Source organism: Meles meles, chromosome 5, assembly GCF_922984935.1.
Source record: "Meles meles chromosome 5, mMelMel3.1 paternal haplotype, whole genome shotgun sequence".
Classification (NCBI taxonomy): Eukaryota; Metazoa; Chordata; class Mammalia; order Carnivora; family Mustelidae; genus Meles; species Meles meles.
In genome coordinates this window covers 87,926,925-87,945,564 of record NC_060070.1, presented here as the reverse complement: position 1 = coordinate 87,945,564, position 18,640 = coordinate 87,926,925, and the positions used below count along the sequence as shown (strand labels likewise).

Here is an 18,640-nt window from a genome sequence, read left to right as displayed (position 1 = left end):
ACCAGTTGGACTTTGTCTGGATTCTAGGGAGAGAGGATTTAAAGAGCTTTAAACCAAAAAATAAGATAAGATACTGAGATAAGATTCAAAGATTATTTTGAAGAAAATGTCAACAAAATGAAAATACAATCTATGGGAATAGGAAAGAATACCTGCAGACCATAGCGGGCTAATATCGAAAATGTATAAAGAATTCAAGTGCTTTGATAGGAAAAAAAAAAAAAAAAACACCCACAAATAATTTTTTTAATTAGAATGGGCAAAGGACCTGAATAGACATTTTTCCAAAGAAGACCTATGAATGGCCAACAGGTCCATAAAAAGGTACTCAATGTCATTAATCACCAGGGACCTGCAAATCAAAACCACCATAAGATATCACATCACACCTGTTGGAAAGGCTGTCACTGAAAAAGGAAGAGATAAATACCAGGACCCCTTAAGCACTGCCGGTAGGATTGTAAACTGGGGCAGCCACTATGTTTTTACACTGTTTCCACAGTATACCAGGTCCTCAAAAAATTAAAAATAGGAATATCATATGATCAAGCAAGTCCCCTTCTGGGAATATATCTGGACATATGAGATATCTGCACCTCCATGTTCACTGCAGCATTATTTCCAGGAGCCAAGATATGGAATATAACCTGAGAGTCCACTGACAGTTGAATGGGTAGAGGAAATGTGGTGTATGGATACAAGGGAATATTATTCAGCCATAAAAAAGAAATTCTACCATTTGTGACCACATAGATGAAGCTGGAGGGCATTATGCTATCAGATAAGTCGGACAAAAAGATACAATCTGTGATCTCACATGTGGAAATCTTAAAAAAAAAAGAAGAAGAAGAAAAGGGAGAAGAAAGTAAGGAGGGAGGGTGGGAGGGAGGAGGGAAGGAAAGGAAAGAAGTCATAAAAAGAGAACAGATTTGTGGTTACCAGAGGCAGGGGGTTGGGGAGGGGAAATTAGATGTAGGTAGTTGAAAGGTACAAACTTCTGGTTAGGGGCGAGTTAAGCCCTGGGGAGTTAAGGTGTAGCACAGTGACCATCGTTAATACTGCCGTATGGTGTGTTTGAAAGTTCCTAAAAGAGCAGATCTCAAGGGGCACCTAGATGGCTCAGTGGGTTAAAGCCTCTGCCTTCAGCTCAGGTCATGATCCCAGAGTCCTGGGATCAAGCTCCCGCATAGGGCTCTCTGCTCAGCAGGGAGCCTGCTCCCTCCTCTCTCTCTACCTTGCTTCTCTGTGATTTCCATCTGTCAAATAAATAAATAAAATCCTTAAAAAAAAAAAAAACCTCCAAAAAAAAAAAAAAGAGTAGATCCCAAGAATTCTCATCACAAGGAAAAATCATTCTTTTTTCTCTTTGTTTATATATCCATATATAAATGGATGAATGTTAACTAAACTTACTGTGAAAGTCATTTCACAATATGCGGAAGTCCAGTTGTCATACTGTCCACCTAAAACTTACACTGTGCTGTATCTCAATGACTTCACAACGAAACTGGGGGGAAAAAATGAAGTGAAATGGATTTGAGAGGCATCTGGAGGAGAGAAACTTTGGGTCTTGGGACTGGTTCGGAGCAGGAAGGGGAAGCTCCCTGAGCTCAAAGAAGCTCCTCCTCAGGGCATGAAACCTCCAGACCCCGCCAGGAGCTGCTGTGTGCCACACGCCAGCCTGTCAAGTGGCCAACCTTGTGGGCATGACAAGGTCTTCTGGAACCAGATATGGCAGACATCCCCAACTGTGCCTGGATTCACTAACTGCCTAAATCCATTAATGGGATTCCTCTCAAGTCTCTTCAAGGGAACAGAGCCAAGTCGTCCCTGGAAGGAAGAGCCATAGAGCTCTACACATAGGGGAGCACATCCCCAACCCGTCACCCAGCCCTGTTCACATCCTCAGGTAGCTAAGTGACCATGGATCTTCCACTAGAATACCTGGGTAAGGGAGGTAAGGAAGGTCAGAGAGTTTTTTTTTTCCCCACAAGTGTTGGGGAGGGGCAGAGGGAGAGGGAGAAACAGATCCCTGCTGAGCAGGGAGCCCAATGCGGGGCTTAATCCCAAGACCCCAAGATCATAACCTGAGCTGAAGGCAGATGCTTAACCCACTGAGCCACCTGGGCGCCCCCGACAGAGAGCCTTCTTGCACAGCTGAGGTTGGGTGGCAGGTTTACTCTAGGACTAAATTTAAGGCCACATGAGCCCTGTGCCACTTGTACTAGGCTCCCACCGCTGGCACCATTATGCCACCATTTTGCTTTGGCCACAAAGCCAAAGGATAAATGTGCCCCATCTTCCTGCAACATCTATTTGACTCAAAGAATGTGAGGAAAATAATATTATTTTTGTATTAAACACAGTTATGATGGAATAGAATGCAAAATTTATGTGCGGGTTTTAGATAAACAGAAGCCCTGAGATCCCGCTAGGACTTTGAGCTGGCTGTCTTGAGCCAAGGCCCTTGGGGGGAATGTGGTCTGGCCCCTTTGGACACCATTCTGGTGGAAAAGTTTGAGAAAAATCAGCGTTCTTTAACAGCCATGGTCCAAAGGACAGGCTCTGCAAAGAGTAGCTGCTGCTTCCAGGGACAGCCATGTGTGGAAGGGGCCACCAGGCCAAACAGGAGTCACCCTGGGCTGCCCTAAGGCAGTGACGTCAGAGTCACCAACGATGTAGGGCATGGCAGATGTTGGCAGACTCTCTCACAGGTAGCTGACGTTCGCTTCCCCTGGTCCGAGCCAGTTATCAGCAGAGCATTCCTCTTATCTCCCCCTGAGCACAGCGCAAGCCAGTTCTCTGGCCCTCAGCTCCCAGTGAAGGCAGAACCAGAGCGAGCCCAACTGGACTTCGGTCAGCCATCCGCAGGAGGAGGTAAGAGGGAAGACGGCCAGTCCTTCCACCGTCTGTTTGGTCACTGGTTTCACCTGCAGTGTCCAATTCTGTCACCTTTGCTCCCTGGTCGATCAGTAGCAGAGTGGTTCGAGGTTAGCACAGGGGACCAAAGGGCTGGGTAGCAATAGATTCAATGTGGGATGGGTGGGAGAAGATGAAGAAAGGGTTGCAACCCTTTGTGGTCTGATCGGGAGAGTAAAGGCAAGAGGAAAAAGGAACATGGAAGAGCAATGAGAGACTTTATGTCCTGGCAACTTCCTCCCCAGGAGGCCACCTGGTCTGCTCCTGACAGTGGGTCCAAGAGTTCCCCTGAAGAGGTACACAGTGACCCTTGGCTACAGGAGGCTTGATATCGATGAGAGCTGAATATATCCCCTGGGAAACACCTGATAGAGGGGTACACACAGCCCTGCCCTCAGGAAGCCCCAGTCTGAAGGAAGGACAGAGCCCTGCCCTCTGGGAGCCCCACTATGAGGGCAGACACAGCCCTGCCCTCAGGGAGCCCTAGTCTGAGGAAAAGACACAGCCCTGCCCTCAGGGAGCCCTAGTCTGAGGAAAAGACACAGCCCTGCCCTCAGGGAGCCCTAGTCTGAGGAAAAGACACAGCCCTGCCCTCAGGGAGCCCTAGTCTGAGGAAAAGACACAGCCCTGCCCTCAGGGAGCCCCAGTCTGAGGAAAAGACACAGCCCTACCCTCAGGGAGCACCAGTCTGAGGGAAAGACACAGCCCTACCCTCAGGGAGCACCAGTCTGAGGGAAAGACACAGCCTTGCCTTCTGGGAGCCCCAGTAGGAGGGGAGACACAGTCATGACCTCAGGGAGTCCTAGTCTGAGGGGAGACATAGTCCTGCCCTCAGAGAGGCTCAGTCTGAGGGGGGAGACTCAGCCCTGCCCTCAGGGACCCCAATCTGAGGGGAGACATAGCCCTGCCTCAATCTGAGAGAAGGTAGTGCCCCTGTCCTCAGGGAGCCCTGGGTCTGTCAGACGACCCTGGCTGTGCCCTAAGAGAGTCCCAGCCTGGTTGGAGTACCTCATTAGGCCCCCACAGAGGCTTTTGTCTAGCTGGCCACAGGTACTGCTGTGGCTTTGCTTTGAATTCCTGTAAACAGAAATGGGAAATCCCAGGAACTGAAACACTTTTAATCACCCTCCTTTATTGCCCTTCCCTGGGTGACTCAGCGGTAGGAAAATCACAGCTCCCGAGAGGGAGAGAACCAAGAATGAAAACTGGAAGGGAGAGTGATGAGAGAGAGGCAGCTAGTGACACAGCCTCCACAGCTGGCCCATCTCGTCCCTACAGTGGCTGCTGGTGACCAGTTGAGAGCAGCCACTGAAGCTGCCGACAGAGCCGGCATGACCCACAACACGCTGCCCCCAGCCCCCAGGGATCCCCCACAGCAGGACTGGGCCCAGGTCTGGGCAGGGGCCAGAAGTGAAGGTCTGAGTAGTCTGAGGGAGGTTGCTCACCATCCAGGCCTTTGATTCCTGGCGTTTCAGGTGCATACCCTGCCCTTCAGCCAGCATGCACCCCCTTTCCCTCTGGTGTGCCCCATCCTACCCCATCCTACTCTCCTTCAGTCCCACCTGACCCGTCAGAGCTGCCATCACACCCTTTGAGCCCACACTGCTGTCATCTGACTGATCTGGGGTAGACGGGGGCTTGTGACCTTTCTTCTCCCCTCAACCCTTCAGCCTCAAGAATAGGAGGGGCACTTGGGTGGCTCAGTCGGTTAAGCGTCTGCCTTCAGCTCAGGTCATGATCCCAGGGCCTGGGATGGAGCCCCACACTGGGCTTCCAGCTCAGCGGGGAGCCTGCTTCTCCCTCTGACAACTCCCCCTCCTCCCAGCCATGCTCACTTTCTCTCTCTCTCTCTCTCTCATTCTCTCTCTCAAATAAATAAATAAAAATCTTAAAAAAAAAAAATGGGTGTTGGGCCAAATGGGCCCTGTCCTTAAGAAAACGTGAATGAATGAATGAATGAATGAATGAATAAAAGAAACTAGAAACCAAACCCAGTTTTCTTGACAGAAGCAAGAAGGCAAGAGACATCTTGCCCCCACCCCAGCCTTTCCCTGGGAGCGTGGGAGGGGGATACCTCCTTGAGCTGAAAAGGGTTTTAGAACTGTCTTGAAACTGAGGCTTAGCAAGGGCAAGGGCCTACCCCAAATCACATCAGTTTATCAGAAACAGAGCCAAGACTTGAACCAGGGTCCACTGTCTCGCTCTCTCTGCCTGATTCTCCACCCTTGTACCTGGACCCGGGACTCTGGGTCAGGCTGACACCCAGAGGGAGACACGCTGTTCTGTCCTCGCCCGGGTGGGGTGGAGCGGCATGGCCATGCCAGCGGCTGACGGGCCCCACCCACAGTGGGTACATTTCATCACCGGCAAAGTCTGTTAAGGCTCGCCGCTTCTGTGCCCAGGGAGAGCAGGGCTTTGCCAGCAAGGATCCGTTTGGATCCCCCATCCCAAATTTGATGCAAGCACCCAGGACATCCCAGCCCTGCCAGCAGGGAGTGAAGGGCTGCCCATATACCCTTCACCTGGGGGCAGCTCTTGGGCTCCCTCAAGGCTACAGGGGCTGGCATAGGCTGCTCTGGAGGGGTCCGGCCCAGCTTTTCCTACTGCCCCTCAATGGCAACTGAGTTTGGAGATGATTATAAAAATCACTACTCCCGAGGCGCCTGGGTGGCTAAGTGGGTTAAAGCCTCTGCCTTGGGCTCGGGTCAGGATCCCAGGGTCCTGGGATGGAGCCCCCCCCCCCCCAAAATCGGGCTCTCTGCTCAGCAGGGAGCCTGCTTCCTCCTCTCTCTCTCTCTGCCTGCCTCTCTGCCTACTTGTGATCTCTGCCTGTCAAATAAATAAATAAAATCTTTAAAAAAAAAATTACTACTCCCACTTATTCTGCCCGTCCCTTCACAAATATTTCCTCCCCAAAACACTTAATCACCCAATGAGAAGATACTGTTATTAGCCCCATTTCCCAGAAGGAGGATCCTGGGGCCCAGAGAGGGGCAGTGACTTGCCAGGGGAGCTCAGCTGGGGCTGCCCAGCTCCAAATTATTGCTGTTTACCTCCACACAGCCAGAACCCAGCTGCTGCCTCGCCCCTCAAATTCCTCCCAAGGAGAAGGCCACCCAGAACCCTGAGAGCAGGAGACAGACTCTGGATAAATTACAAAGTGGCTGCGGGTACAAAGGGGAATGGGGGGGACCCCTGTACTCGGGTCGTAATAAAGGCGTAAACTGGAAACCCATTGGGAGTCTTCCCTTTGCCCACCTTCACCCACTAGGGAAGGGAGGAGGCAGGAACTAGCATTTGGCATGGCGCTTGTACAATGATATTGGGACCAGGGCAGGTTGGTAATTTCCAAGTTCTTTGGTATTGGAACCAGCTACTTGTAGGACTGGTTTCCTGGGAGTGACACCCTATACAGAGGGGGCCCAGGGATCTGCTCTTGGATCCTTCCTGGCCAGTATCCTCACTAGTGACTGGGAGGAAGACACAACTGTCCACCTGTTGAGCTTCTAGAGAGAGCTGATGCAGAGTGGACTTAGGAACACTGTGGAAGACAGAATCCAGATGGTGATCTGCCCTGCAAATGATACATTTGGTGTTCTTACAACAGCCATTGGGCCCTACTGTGTGCCAGGCCCTGGGAAATCAAGGGACAATGAGCGGTCAATGCCCTTGACACAAGGTTGGGAGTTGAGTAGAAGGGCAGGAGCCGGTGCCAGATTCAGAGGCTGTCCAGCCCCCAAGATGCAATGATTAACCTGGAGGTGGGGCCCAAGGTTGAGGGGAAGGGGGATGGGCAGGGGGAGAAGCCTTTATTGGAAAAGGGCTTATCTAGGCTGGCTTTGAAAGGCAAATCAGAATAATAGGGCTTCCTGCCCAGGGAGCCACTGGGATTACTGTGAAAATCAAAGGAGATAATGGAGGGGAAAGTATCTTGGGATCTGACTTTCAAAACCCCGGACTCTGGGTCCTGTTAGTTTCCACGGGTGAGAATGCTGAGCCTCAGAAAGAGATGTGAGATCATTTATTTGCCTGAGGATGCCTCCTATGACCCTCCAGAGCCATTGGCCTTCCCACTCCTCACTTCCATCTCCACTGTGCCCAGTGAAAAACATGTTTGTATGGAGTTGCCACTGGGAACTATTGCTCACCCCAAGATAACCCCGTGTTACCACACTACCCTGATATCATTCCTGCCAAAACAGAAGGTTGGGCCTTTTAGTTAGCCCGAATGTCCTTATCTCATCTAGAAGCACATAGTCCACGAGATTGGGATTCCATGGAAAGAATCCTTTCACCTTCACTGTTGTCTTCAAGGTTCCTTGGGAACCCCAGGTTAAGGACATCTAGCTGGGGCAACTATCTGGTCACTGGCCTCCCACCATCCTGGGGATCTCCTCCCCATTCAGCCATTCTCTGGTGATTTATTGAGCACCTAATGTATGCCAAGCACCGGGTTCAGGACTGAGCGAGAGGTACTCCATGGGCATGTGTGTGAGTGTCTATTTCTTTGTCATCTGGATAGACTTGTTCAGCAGGCTGTGTTCTCTAGAATGCAGCTGCTGAGATGGAGGTGGGCATGGGAAAGGGTCACCAGGGAGTGACTTCTGTGAAGGGTGGGATTGTGCAGATCTGACCATTCTCTACAAGCCCATCCAGGGAACAGCAGAGCAAAGATTGCCCAGCAGAGGAGCCCTGATGGCATTGGGCAAAATGACCAGGCCCTAGAACCACGGCTGTACTCAGCCAGTGGTCCTCAAGGTCAAGACTGGAGAGGTGAGGCAGTGCCTAAAGCACACGCTGACAGGAGGTGCTCACATGAACTTGACGGCCAGCGTGTCCTCACATTTTGTGTCCCGGGTGCCCCTTCTCCCTATCCTATAGCCCCAGCCCCAGGCTTCTAGAAGACTCTAAAACCTAGAACCCTTCAACTCACCACACTCCCTGCAACTGGACAGGCAGTTAAAAGGAAGTCTGCAACAGCTCATGTCCAAATTTGCCACATTCTTCCATTTGACACATGCTTATCGAGCACCTGCCAGGTGCCAGGCTCCGGGGATGTGAAATGAACAAATCAGACCAGTCTCTGCCCTGGGGAACTTCCAGTCTGGCCTGTCTCCCTGCACATACCCGCTCTGGGCCTCCATATCTATGTGTCAGGGTCAGACTGGGCACATGCCTGTGTTGGAGCAGACCTATCGCTCCGTGTGAGTGCACGCTTGAGGAACACACACTCACACACAATCAAGGAGGTCCTCGAAGGGTGAAGATTTTTCAGAGAAGCTGTGGCTTCACTGGAAGGATGAGAGAGCACACCAAAGGTGGAGGAAGGGTCAGCCTGACAGGCTAGATGGAAACCGCAGGCGGAAGAAAGGGAAAGCGAGTCGGGGTGGTAGAGCCTGTCCCTGGTGGGGCATTTCCATGCAGGAATGAGCAAGAAGCAGGTGCCAGCAGGGAAGGCTCATGCAATCCTGAGCCAGCAGCTGGGCACAGGGCCAGGAAGGAAAAATTTTCTGCTTTCTTAAGAGCTAGGGAGTGGAGGGAGGAGAAGGGACCTTGAAGAAAGTCCAAAGACCAAGACCCAGAGCCAGGGTGAGCCCTTGAGACAGGAAGGAGCCTCCTGGCAAGGAGAGGGCAGGGGGATGAGAGCCAGCAGAGCTCCAGGGCAGCCCATCCGTCACTTCTGTCAGTCATCATCCACGAAACCAAAGCAAACTGCATTTGAATGAGGAGGAGAAGTGGCAGGAACTTTGTCTAGCATTTGCATAATATCTGGGCTCCTCCTCCCAGAATTGAGTCCAGTGTCCCGGCAGGAACCCTGGTGTCATGCTAGTCATGCTAGACTCCTCTCGCCTTTGCCTCCTCTGCGCTTCAGTCCCCAACACCAGTCTACCTTCTTCTTCTTCTTCTTCTTTTTTTTTTTTTTAATTTATTTATTTGACAGAGAGAGAGATCACAAGTAGGCAGAGAGGAAGGCCGAGAGAGGGGGGAAGCAGGCTTCCTGTGGAGCAGAGAGCCTGATGCGGGGCTCGATCCCAGGACCCCGGGATCATGACCTGAGCCTAAGGCAGAGGCTTAACCCACTGAGCCATCCAGGTGCCCCTCTTCTTTTTTTTTAAGATTTTATTTTCAAGTAATCTCTACACCCAATGTGGGGCTCAAACTCACAACCCCAAGGTCAAGAGCACCAAGCTCCACCGGCTGAGCCAGCCAGGTGCCCTGAGACCAGTCTACCTTTGAAGGACTTCCGGAATTCTGCTCTTTGGCCTATCCTTGCCAGGGCCTCTGGCCTCACCAGGACCACTGTCCCCTGCTGTTAACAGTCTCTTGTCTGCCTGCCTCCCATCTCCTTGCTCCCTCAGATCTATTCTCTCTGCTACAAAATATACTACAGCACTCTTTTCCCTAAATCCCGCTATTGTCAAGACAAAACCCCACGTTCTTACTTTGACCTTCAAAATATGACCACTACTCAACTTTGTACTCACTTCTGCTCCCCTCCTGTAGCTCTACACTGTACCCCTTTCATCCTTAAAGTCAACACCCCCTCCAGCACACCCCCAACCAGGGCTCTCTGGCCTCTGGGCTTCCTCAAATGTTCTTCCCTCTGCCTGGAACATGCTCCCTCAGACTAATTCCCTCCCAGACCTTCAGTTCTCAGCTTCTGCACTGCTCACTCCAGGAAGCCTTCCCCGGATTCCCTACCACACGCCAGGGTTAGGTGTTTCTGCCCCAATTCCCTGTCACGGCACTTGCTAGGTTACTGTTACTGGCGAATTAAAGCAACTCCAATGGGGACAGTTCCCCTGTCTGTCTTGCTCAGACTGTGCCCGCAGGGTGCCTCCCAGCACCCATGTCACCAGCAAATATTTTTTTGAGCGTCTGCATAATGTCAGGTGCCACACATAGACCCTGGGGAAATGATGGGGAATCAGCAAAGTTCTTGTCTTCACTGAGCTTCTACTCTTGGTTTTTGCATGTCCCAGAGTTATCAGGGGGCACTATTAGTTGTATGATAGGAAGAGGAAAGTGAAGCAAAAGAGGGAGGGAGCCAGGAAGGGTGGAGAAAGAGAAAGAGAGAAAGGAAGGGAAGGAGGGAGGGAGGAAAGGTAAGATGGATGAAAGGTGGATTCCTGTCCAAACTTCTGAGTGAGGTAAGCCAAGCTCTTCACAGTTCCGGGTCCTGCCCTCTTCCAGAAGCTTCCTCATCTCTTTTCACTTTGCTGCACAGATTTTATACTCCAAAGAAAATGCAGTTTCCCAACACACCATGATCTTCCTTACCTCTGAGCTTTCAAACACGCTGTGCCCCTATCAAGAGTAGCTTTGCTGGGGCACCTGGGTGGCTCAGTGGATTAAGCCACTGCCTTCAGCTCAGGTCATGATCTCAGGGTACTGGGATCGAGCCCCGCATCGGGCTCTCTGCTCAATGGGGAGCCTGCTGCCCCCTCTCTCTCTGCCTGCCTCTCTTGTCTACTTGTGATCTCTCTCTCTCTCTGTCAAATAAATAAATAAAACCTTAAAAAAAAAAAGAGTGGCTTTGCTGGCCTCGAGGTTCCTGCTTGCCCTTCACGACTCAGCTCTCGTGTGTCATCTCCTGGTTCAAGTTCCATATTTCCTTCTCTGGGCCCCTGGGATGTAGCACATACTTCCCTTGCGTGTGTCACATGGCATGCTAACTAGTCATCTATCTGCTACATCATTCTACCACTGGACTGTGAGCTCCACGAGAGGAGAGACCAAGTCTTCTTTATCTTGGGTCCCTAGAGAGCCTAGACCTGAGTCTGGCCCAGGACGGGTGCTTCAGCATCTGCTGAACTGAATGGGAAGGTTTTTTGATTCCAATCCTGGGCCTTATTCATTCACCACCGCATTTGTCTCCCAGCCCTGCTCAGGCTGACATGCTGCCAAAACCAAGTGCAGGGCTGGTCATCCGGTCCCCCCAGCCCTTGTGGGACTCACCACATTTCCCAAGCTGGGATGCCTTTCCTCTGTCATGATGTCACACCCATCCCTACTTTCTTGTGGGTCCTCAACTCCAGTGTGCCATGGGCCCGGACCAGAAAAAGGTCTTCAGGTCCTGAGTCCAAGCAGGGACCCAGAGTGTTCTAGTTACCTGTCTCCCCAGTTCCCTGTCACCTGCCCTCTCTTCCCTCAAATGTAACCACTAGCCTGACACCTAACACTATCGATGTGTTGTTGCAGTGTTTCTATAAGCAGAATCACACAATACACCCCTTTCTGAATCTGGCTTCTTTTCACTCAACCTCATGTTTATGAGAGCCGTTCGTGTTGTCGCATGTAACAGCCCTGTCTTCATGTTCATTGCTGCCTAATATTCCATTAGAAGAATAGTCCATGATCTGTTTATCCATTCTACCTTTGATGGGCATTTAAGACGTTTCTGCTGTTTGATTTTTATACATGAGGCTATTATGGACATTTTGAAGTTTCATGGTGCGCAGACACGTGCATTTCTTTGGGGGGAAACCTAGGAAAGGCATTGCCGGGTCCTAGGGCAAGCAAGTGGTCAGCTTTAAAGATATTGCCACTTGTCCAATGTGGTGGCAAAACATTTTCTTTTAATTAAAGAGAAAGTTTAAGTCTACATAAACATCTTTCATACAAGGTGGTGGCTGATAATAGTATTTGACCGCAAGTAGGGGAACAGGGTGTTTAAAGGATGTGGATAGAAGATACTTAAGTTTCACTCAGCACTCCTTATATAGTTGGAATTTTGAAGCTAAAGTCAAATTTAGTGCCTTTTTTTTTTTTTTTTAATTAAGAGAGAAGAAGAAAGGGGAGAAAAGTCCATATGATTTTCAAATACCTTCTTGGGGTCTTTGTAATAGACCCCTTGGTCTCCACTCATCCCCACATCCCCATCTAAAAGTGACCTTCCCGGGGCGCCTGGGTGGCTCAGTGGTTTAAGCCGCTGCCTTTGGCTCGGGTCGTGATCTCGGGGTCCTGGGATCGAGTCCCGCATCGGGCTCTCTGCTCAGCAGGGAGCCTGCTTCCCTCTCACTCTCTCTGCCTGCCTCTCTGCCTGTGATCTCTCTCTCTGTCAAATAAATAAATAAAATCTTTTAAAAGTGACCTTCCCTACCCCACCTCTCTGTTCTTAATACAGGAAGTTACGAGGGAACAGAGCACCTAGTCTGAGGAGGGACGCTGTCCCCACCAGGAAGGAGGACCCAACAGGCTGTAAGGAGCAGGAATTGCAGAGCCCAGGAGAGGACAGAAGAGGCCAAACAATAGAAGTGGATGAACAAAGAGAGCTAATCACACCCAAAATTCCCAAGGAGACACCGAAGGGAGGTGTGGTCTGGATTGGAGATGATCTGGAAAGACTTGCCAATTAGGAAGGGTTCCAAAGGCAGGGTGACAAAGGGAATGGGAAGAAAGGGAACACCACCCAAAAGTGTGGGAGGAGGTGGGAGGTGCACATATGTGGACTGTGGGGCATTGGTCCCCTCCCCCTGCTCACTCAGAAACTTCCACTCACACTTTAACTCACACTCCACCTCAACCCGGAGAACACTGAGCACCCCTCATCCAAGGACACCACCTTCCTCCCACCCCTCAGTCAAGGGCCCACCTGCACCTCTGACCACAGCCCGGAGGAAGTGGCTGCTGAGCTGGGCTTAGGGGAGGGAGTCAGGGCCTCTGCCTGCATCTGCTTCTCTGAGAAGGGCTGAGCAGGGGAGGTGACTAGCGCATGCGTGGGGCACCTTCTTCCCTCATTTGCTCCCTGGCTCATTCCATGCTACAGGCCAGATTCAGGCTCAGCATGAGGGACTGGGGACCCAGGGGTGAAGAAGACACAGTGCTCTGTGGTTCCATGTGATTTTAGAGAGGGCAGGAGGGACCCCCCAAATAATGCTTTCCCTCTAAATGACAAATTTTGCAGAAACCTGTGATAGTGCGAACACATTGCTGGGGCCCATCACGGGGTCTGGAAAGTGCAAGACAGACCCTGCAGCCTGAGCTATGTGAGCTTCTCCTCTCAGTAAACCCAACTCACTGTAAGCTAAGGCACTGCCTCTTTTTTTCTTTTTCTTCCTTCCTTCCTTCCTTTCTTTCTTTCTTTTTTTAAGATTTTATTTATTTATTTGAGGGACAGTGAGTGAGAGAGAGCACAAGCACCAGACGACCTGGGACGAAAGCAGATGCTTAACCAACTGAGCCACCCAGGTGCCCCCCTAAGGCATTGTCTCTTAGAAGTGCAGATATTAAGGAAAGGAACCAGTCCTCAGGGTATGGCTCAAGGGAAGGGTGCTGGGCACTGAGGGTGGGCATTCTGACAGGAAAGGGGTAGGGGTCCAGGAGGGGGAGGACCAGGGAAGATGGCAGTAAGAGAAGGTAGCTAAGGCTCCTTCCCCACCCTTTAAAGATTTTTTTTTTAATTTTTTATTTATTTGACAGAGAGAGATCACAAGTAGATAGAGAGGCAGGCAGAGAGAGAGGAGGAAGCAGGCTCCCTGCTGAGCAGAGAGCCCGATGTGGGACTCGATCCCAGGACCCCGAGATCATGACCTGAGCCGAAGGCAGCGGCCTAACCCACTGAGCCACCCAGGCGCCCCCTTCCCCACCCTTTAGAGCACAGAGGTCATTGCTCACAGTGAATCTGCCTCCCTCTTTGGAGCCAACAGGAGTCACCCGCCCTGCCACCCCCCCAGCTTTCCCAGCAGTCAGGAAAGGGTGGAGCTTCCCTCCACCTGGGGTGCCTTATGAAGAGAGAGCAAGGTCCCAGGAAGGGGACAGACTCATTCTACACCAACCCTGTGTGGACTTTCCCGCTCCGGGTTTCCATTTTCACTCTTTTTCAGTGCAAACGTTGGAATAAATCAACTTATACCAACGAAAGGCTTATGGAAGCCCAGGGTGTCCCAAAGTCTTCTTAACCAGGGTCTTTTAGTCAAAGGAGTTGATGGTATCTCTTTCCATGTCAGTGCCTTATTACTTCAACAAATTAAATAATCACTTTTCTCACCCTGAGGCTTTCTAATTATGACACAAAAACTGTAAAATAGAAGCTTGATAAATTTACTTCCCCAAAAGTGTTTTTTTTATTTTCAAATTTCTGTGTGGTAGATGCTATCATAAACAAAACCAAAGGACAAGCAAAAAACTTGGAAAAGAATTTGCGGTTAACATCATAAACAGATAGTTAATTTCCCTAATATATATAAAGAGCTCCCACAAATCAATAAGAAAAAAGCCCAACAACCTTCAATAGAAAAAAAAGAGTAAGCAAAGGACATCAACAGACAATCCACAGGGAGAAAAAGTTTGAATGGCTCAAACATTTGAAAAGATGCCCAGTTTCACCTGCAATGAGGGAACTGCATATTTAAACAAGCACCAACATACAGTTTCTACCTACAAACATCAAACATTTGTCCGTATACTGATTTGGCAAAGATATGTAAAAACAACACTCAGATCTTTCTGCTGAGCATGTAAATTGGAAAAAATCCACTGGAGAACAATTTGGCTACAGCCCTCAGAATTATAAATGCACATTCATTTGACCCAGCCATCTCACTTTGCTTTTGTAGTTTTTGCATTTGAAACCACCTGACCATATTACCTGTTCAAAAGTAAATTGGAACAAATTAAAAACTTCTCCCTAGGGAGGTATGAGAGCCTACTAGGGGAGCCCACAATCTTTGTGGCTCAGTGGGGGTGAAGCCTCTTATTCAGCTACGGGAGATAGTTGATGTCTGTTTTTTGACCATTAAACAAACTTAAACCGTTTTCAGATACTGTCGTTTATTGTTTTATCTCTCTACGATGGCTGGTTGGTTTGGAAGAGGAAGGAGAAAAATTACTGATTCTAGAGTACAACCACCCAGTATGGGCTTTGGCAATTTGCCTCCCAGTGCTCATCAGCAGATCTGTAATTTGCATTCATCTGATCAAAATTATTTTTAAAGCACAACAAGCTGTCCTGGGCTCTTATTATTGAACAATATTAAAATGAAACAAAAAAAGGGCTGATTCTTTCCAACCTGGCTGTGTTTTTATTGGAAATGGAGGCTATGTATAGCCTCCCTGTGTTATGTGTGCAGACACACTTAGGAAAAGCAGTCTGAGGGATGCCTGGGTGGCTCAGTTGGTTGATCATCTACCTTTGGCTCAGGTCATGATCCAGGGGTCCTGGGATTGAGCCCCAGGTCGGGCTCTCTGCTAAGCGGGAGCTTGCTTCTCCCTCTGCCTCTCTCCCTGCTTGTGTTCTTTCCCTCTCAAATAAATAGGCAAAATCCTTTAAAAAAAAAAAAAAGGGTGGGGGTGGGGGTGGGGGTGGGGGAGTGACCTGAAACCTTCTCTCCCATCAATCATGTGCAAACCAAGACTTGAAACATATGATGAGGTCGGGGCACCTGGGTGGCTCAGTGGGTTAAGCCGCTGCCTTTGGCTCAGGTCATGATCTCAGGGTCCTGGGATCGAGTCCCGCATCGGGCTCTCTGCTCAGCGGGGAGCCTGCTTCCCCCTCTCTCTCTGCCTGCCTCTCTGCCTACTTGTGATTTCTCTCTGTCAAATCAATAAATAAAATCTTTAAAAAAAAAAAAAAGAAACATATGATGAGGAACCAGATGATTCTTCATGATGTGAAATACAAGAATTCCACATGTTATGTCCTGAAAACAGTTTTCTGCAATTGAAAATACTATCAAAGTCACTTTTAAATACTTTCAGTCCCTAACGGACACACACTATAACTTGTCATTTTGAATTTGTCTGACAAAGCATGCTTTTCCTTAAGTAGTAAGCTCACTTACCTTGGAAAACCTCAAAATTAGTCCTTATACATTACAAGTATTTAAAAGAATTCTACAATATAGCTGTAATAATACATTTCAAAGATGTTTCAGTTAAAAAATGAAAACACTGCTTTAAAAAAAAGTGCTGAACGGACCATTTAAAAATATTTCAGGCAATTCCCAACATTATACATTAGTGTCGAGGGTGTCGGAGACTTTTGAATAATTGAGACGGCAGACGTCAGCTGTGTTTTTGTTGGCTTCCGAGACCTAACAGCCAGATGTGTCATCGCTCAGCATCTGGGCTGCCCAAATACTGACCCCTGGGGAAGCACCTAAAGGCAGCCAGGCAGGAGTTAAACATTTCCTTGTAGATACTCCCTATCTGCAGCAATTTATAAGTTATCTTGATCTCGCTTGAGCCTTGTGAAACTTCTATTATCTCTATTTATCTACTATCTACCTATCTACCTGTCTTCTGCTACCCGTCATCTATCCATCTATCTATCTATCATCTATCATCTGTTTGTCTATCTATCGATCTAGTTTTTCCCACTTTACAGATGAAAATACTGAGGCCCAGGGAAGTTTACGTCATTTGCCTGAAGTCACACAGGTGTCAAAGCCAGGTTTACAGCTCTCCTTGACCTGTCACTTAGAGGTAACTAGAACAGTCCCAGCTCCTCCCCGCCCCCCACCACTACAGACACCCACCCCCACACTCCTCACCCCCTTTGCATTTGAGGACAAACCTGGTGCTTTTGTGATAAAATGAGCTCAGAGCAATGATGGGTGGGGTCTGGGAGGCAGTTGGAGGCTGAAGTGTGGTTGGCCTGTATCTCCCTTAGTGGGGGGCCAGGAGCGGGGGGCCAGGAGCAGAGGGCCTGGGGGCAGAGGGCATCAAAGTCAGCAATTGCAATTCTGCTCCATGAACAAATAAATGGCTGATGCTTAGCAATCATCTGTGCCTGAGGGGGCCAAAGCCCCTGGAAAGCTACTTGACTGGGCCCCGTTAATGTTTAAGCACTGGGGTGCTGGTAAGGAGTAAGTAAGTGTCGGGGGTGTTCAGGTGCAAGAAGCATGGAAAGGGAGACTTTAACCCTAAGGCTGAGTAGTCTCCTCTCCCTGTCCACTGCCGTCACAGGCCTCAAAGGTCAGGAAAGGGCTGCCTGGGTCAGGCTGGGCCCCACCCCAGGAGCAAAGGGGAGGAGTGAGAGACCCTAGAGTCCAGGAGCCCCCTCCCCTCTCTCATTTAATCGGGGTCAGTTCAGTCGGTCCTAGGCACTGAATTGGGGCTTAGGCGGTTCCTTTCTGGGGGTCATACTCTTCTGGGTTTGTAGCTGTCTGACTTTATTCCTCCCCATTCCTTCACCACCTCCTAACAGGGCCACTCCATGGGGCTCTGCTTCCCCGGTCGATCTCAGTCCCTCCCAAGCATGGAACCACTGATCCCTGAAGGGTCTAACTTCCGCTGGGCCAGCCAAGTGGAAAACAAGAGTGAGTGCAGCTGAATCATAGGGAAAGGCATCCAAACAGGACCAAGGTCCCAGGCCTGCTCTCCCCTTGGTGGAGGACACTGGGCTTCCCAAACAGGGTTGCTGTCAACTGGGAGCCCTTGTCTTAAACCACCAGGACCCTTGGCAACCAACAGCTTCATCACCACCATCTGAAGGCTGGGCAGGGTATTGTACAAGTGGAATCTGAAGTGGGCAGCTTGCTGCGCAAGTGGGATTTCTTTCCAGGGTTTCTGTCCATCGTGGATTTAAAGCAGTTCCTCTGAGCACTGGGAGAGCTCTTAGCCCTATGTGGAGAGTGAAAGCTGCCATTGCATATCCACTCTCACTTTCTTCCTTACTATACTGGGAGGTATTGTGGGAGGTGATGAGGTACCCAGCTTAAAACAGACAAATAAACATTTCCCAGACTCCCTTTCACTGCAGGATGGCTGATGATGCACTGATGGTGAGGGAGGGGGAAGGTTTCAGGGGAAATGCAGTGAGCATCCTAATTGAGCTGACAGGTGCCTTTTGCCCTATCTCCCTCCTTCCTCAAACTTGGTTGTGCTGGCTGGAGCTCCAGCTGCTCTCTTAGACTATGAGGTGACCCAAAAGATAAAACCCACACAAAGGATGGAGAGACACACAGCTGGAAGGAGCCTGGGACATCACGACAACACGGAGCTGATGCTGAAACTCTAAACACTAGCTTATCTATGGAGTTCTTCTACAGGAGAGAAAACAAAGCTCTATCTTATTAATTCACTATCATTTTCAATCTCTCTTACTAGCAGCCAAATGCAATTCCTAACTGAAACTTTGAGCTTCCCTAAAATTCCCTCCAAATGGACATAGGGTCCCATTCTCCAAAGATCTCAGCCAAGAGGGGATGATGCATTGTGGTCTTTGGGCATTGGGCGGGATGGACTGGGGGTAGGAGCAGTGCAGACAGAATGTGCTCTACGTGCTCAAGCCTGAGACACCGTCTACCCTCATGGCATCATCCTCAACAAATGGTGGGGTGTGGGGGAGGGGGTGAGTCCTCATCGCTCCGTTGTCAGAAACAAAACAAAAGCCCTTAGAATCATGGTGGACTTTCTATCCTGGGTCTGTAAAGATCAGCTTCTCCTTGCTTGCTCACCCTTCCAGAAGCTTTCTGGGCTGACCAACGAAGAGCCAGTAAGTCTCCCAGTTATCACCGCTCTGTGGTATCTATTGGAAGCAGATGCCCCTGATTGCCTGCCTCACATGCCCTCCAGGCACGGGTCTGCTTGCAGCCGCAGCTATGGTGGACAGTCCCATGGAAGCTGCTCTCTGCCCCAGGACTTCCCCCAATATCTCAGCAGCCAGCTTGAACTGTGCTCAGGCGGCACAACAGGAATTTGATCTGGGCTCAAGTGGTCCTTAAGCTGGGGCTCTTTGCCCTGGCTACAGCAGGATACCCTGGAAAGCTTTGGAAAA

General features: G+C 49.8%; 1 long non-coding RNA gene across 1 annotated transcript; it reads left to right on the top strand.

Moving 5' to 3' along the window:
• The first annotated feature begins 2,765 nt into the window (after positions 1–2,765).
• On the top strand, positions 2,766–17,317 carry LOC123942529. The gene is made up of 4 exons (XR_006818433.1): positions 2,766–2,877; positions 12,047–12,234; positions 16,247–16,344; positions 17,069–17,317. It is a non-coding gene; the product is annotated as an uncharacterized LOC123942529 (long non-coding RNA).
• Positions 17,318–18,640: the final 1,323 nt, after the last annotated feature.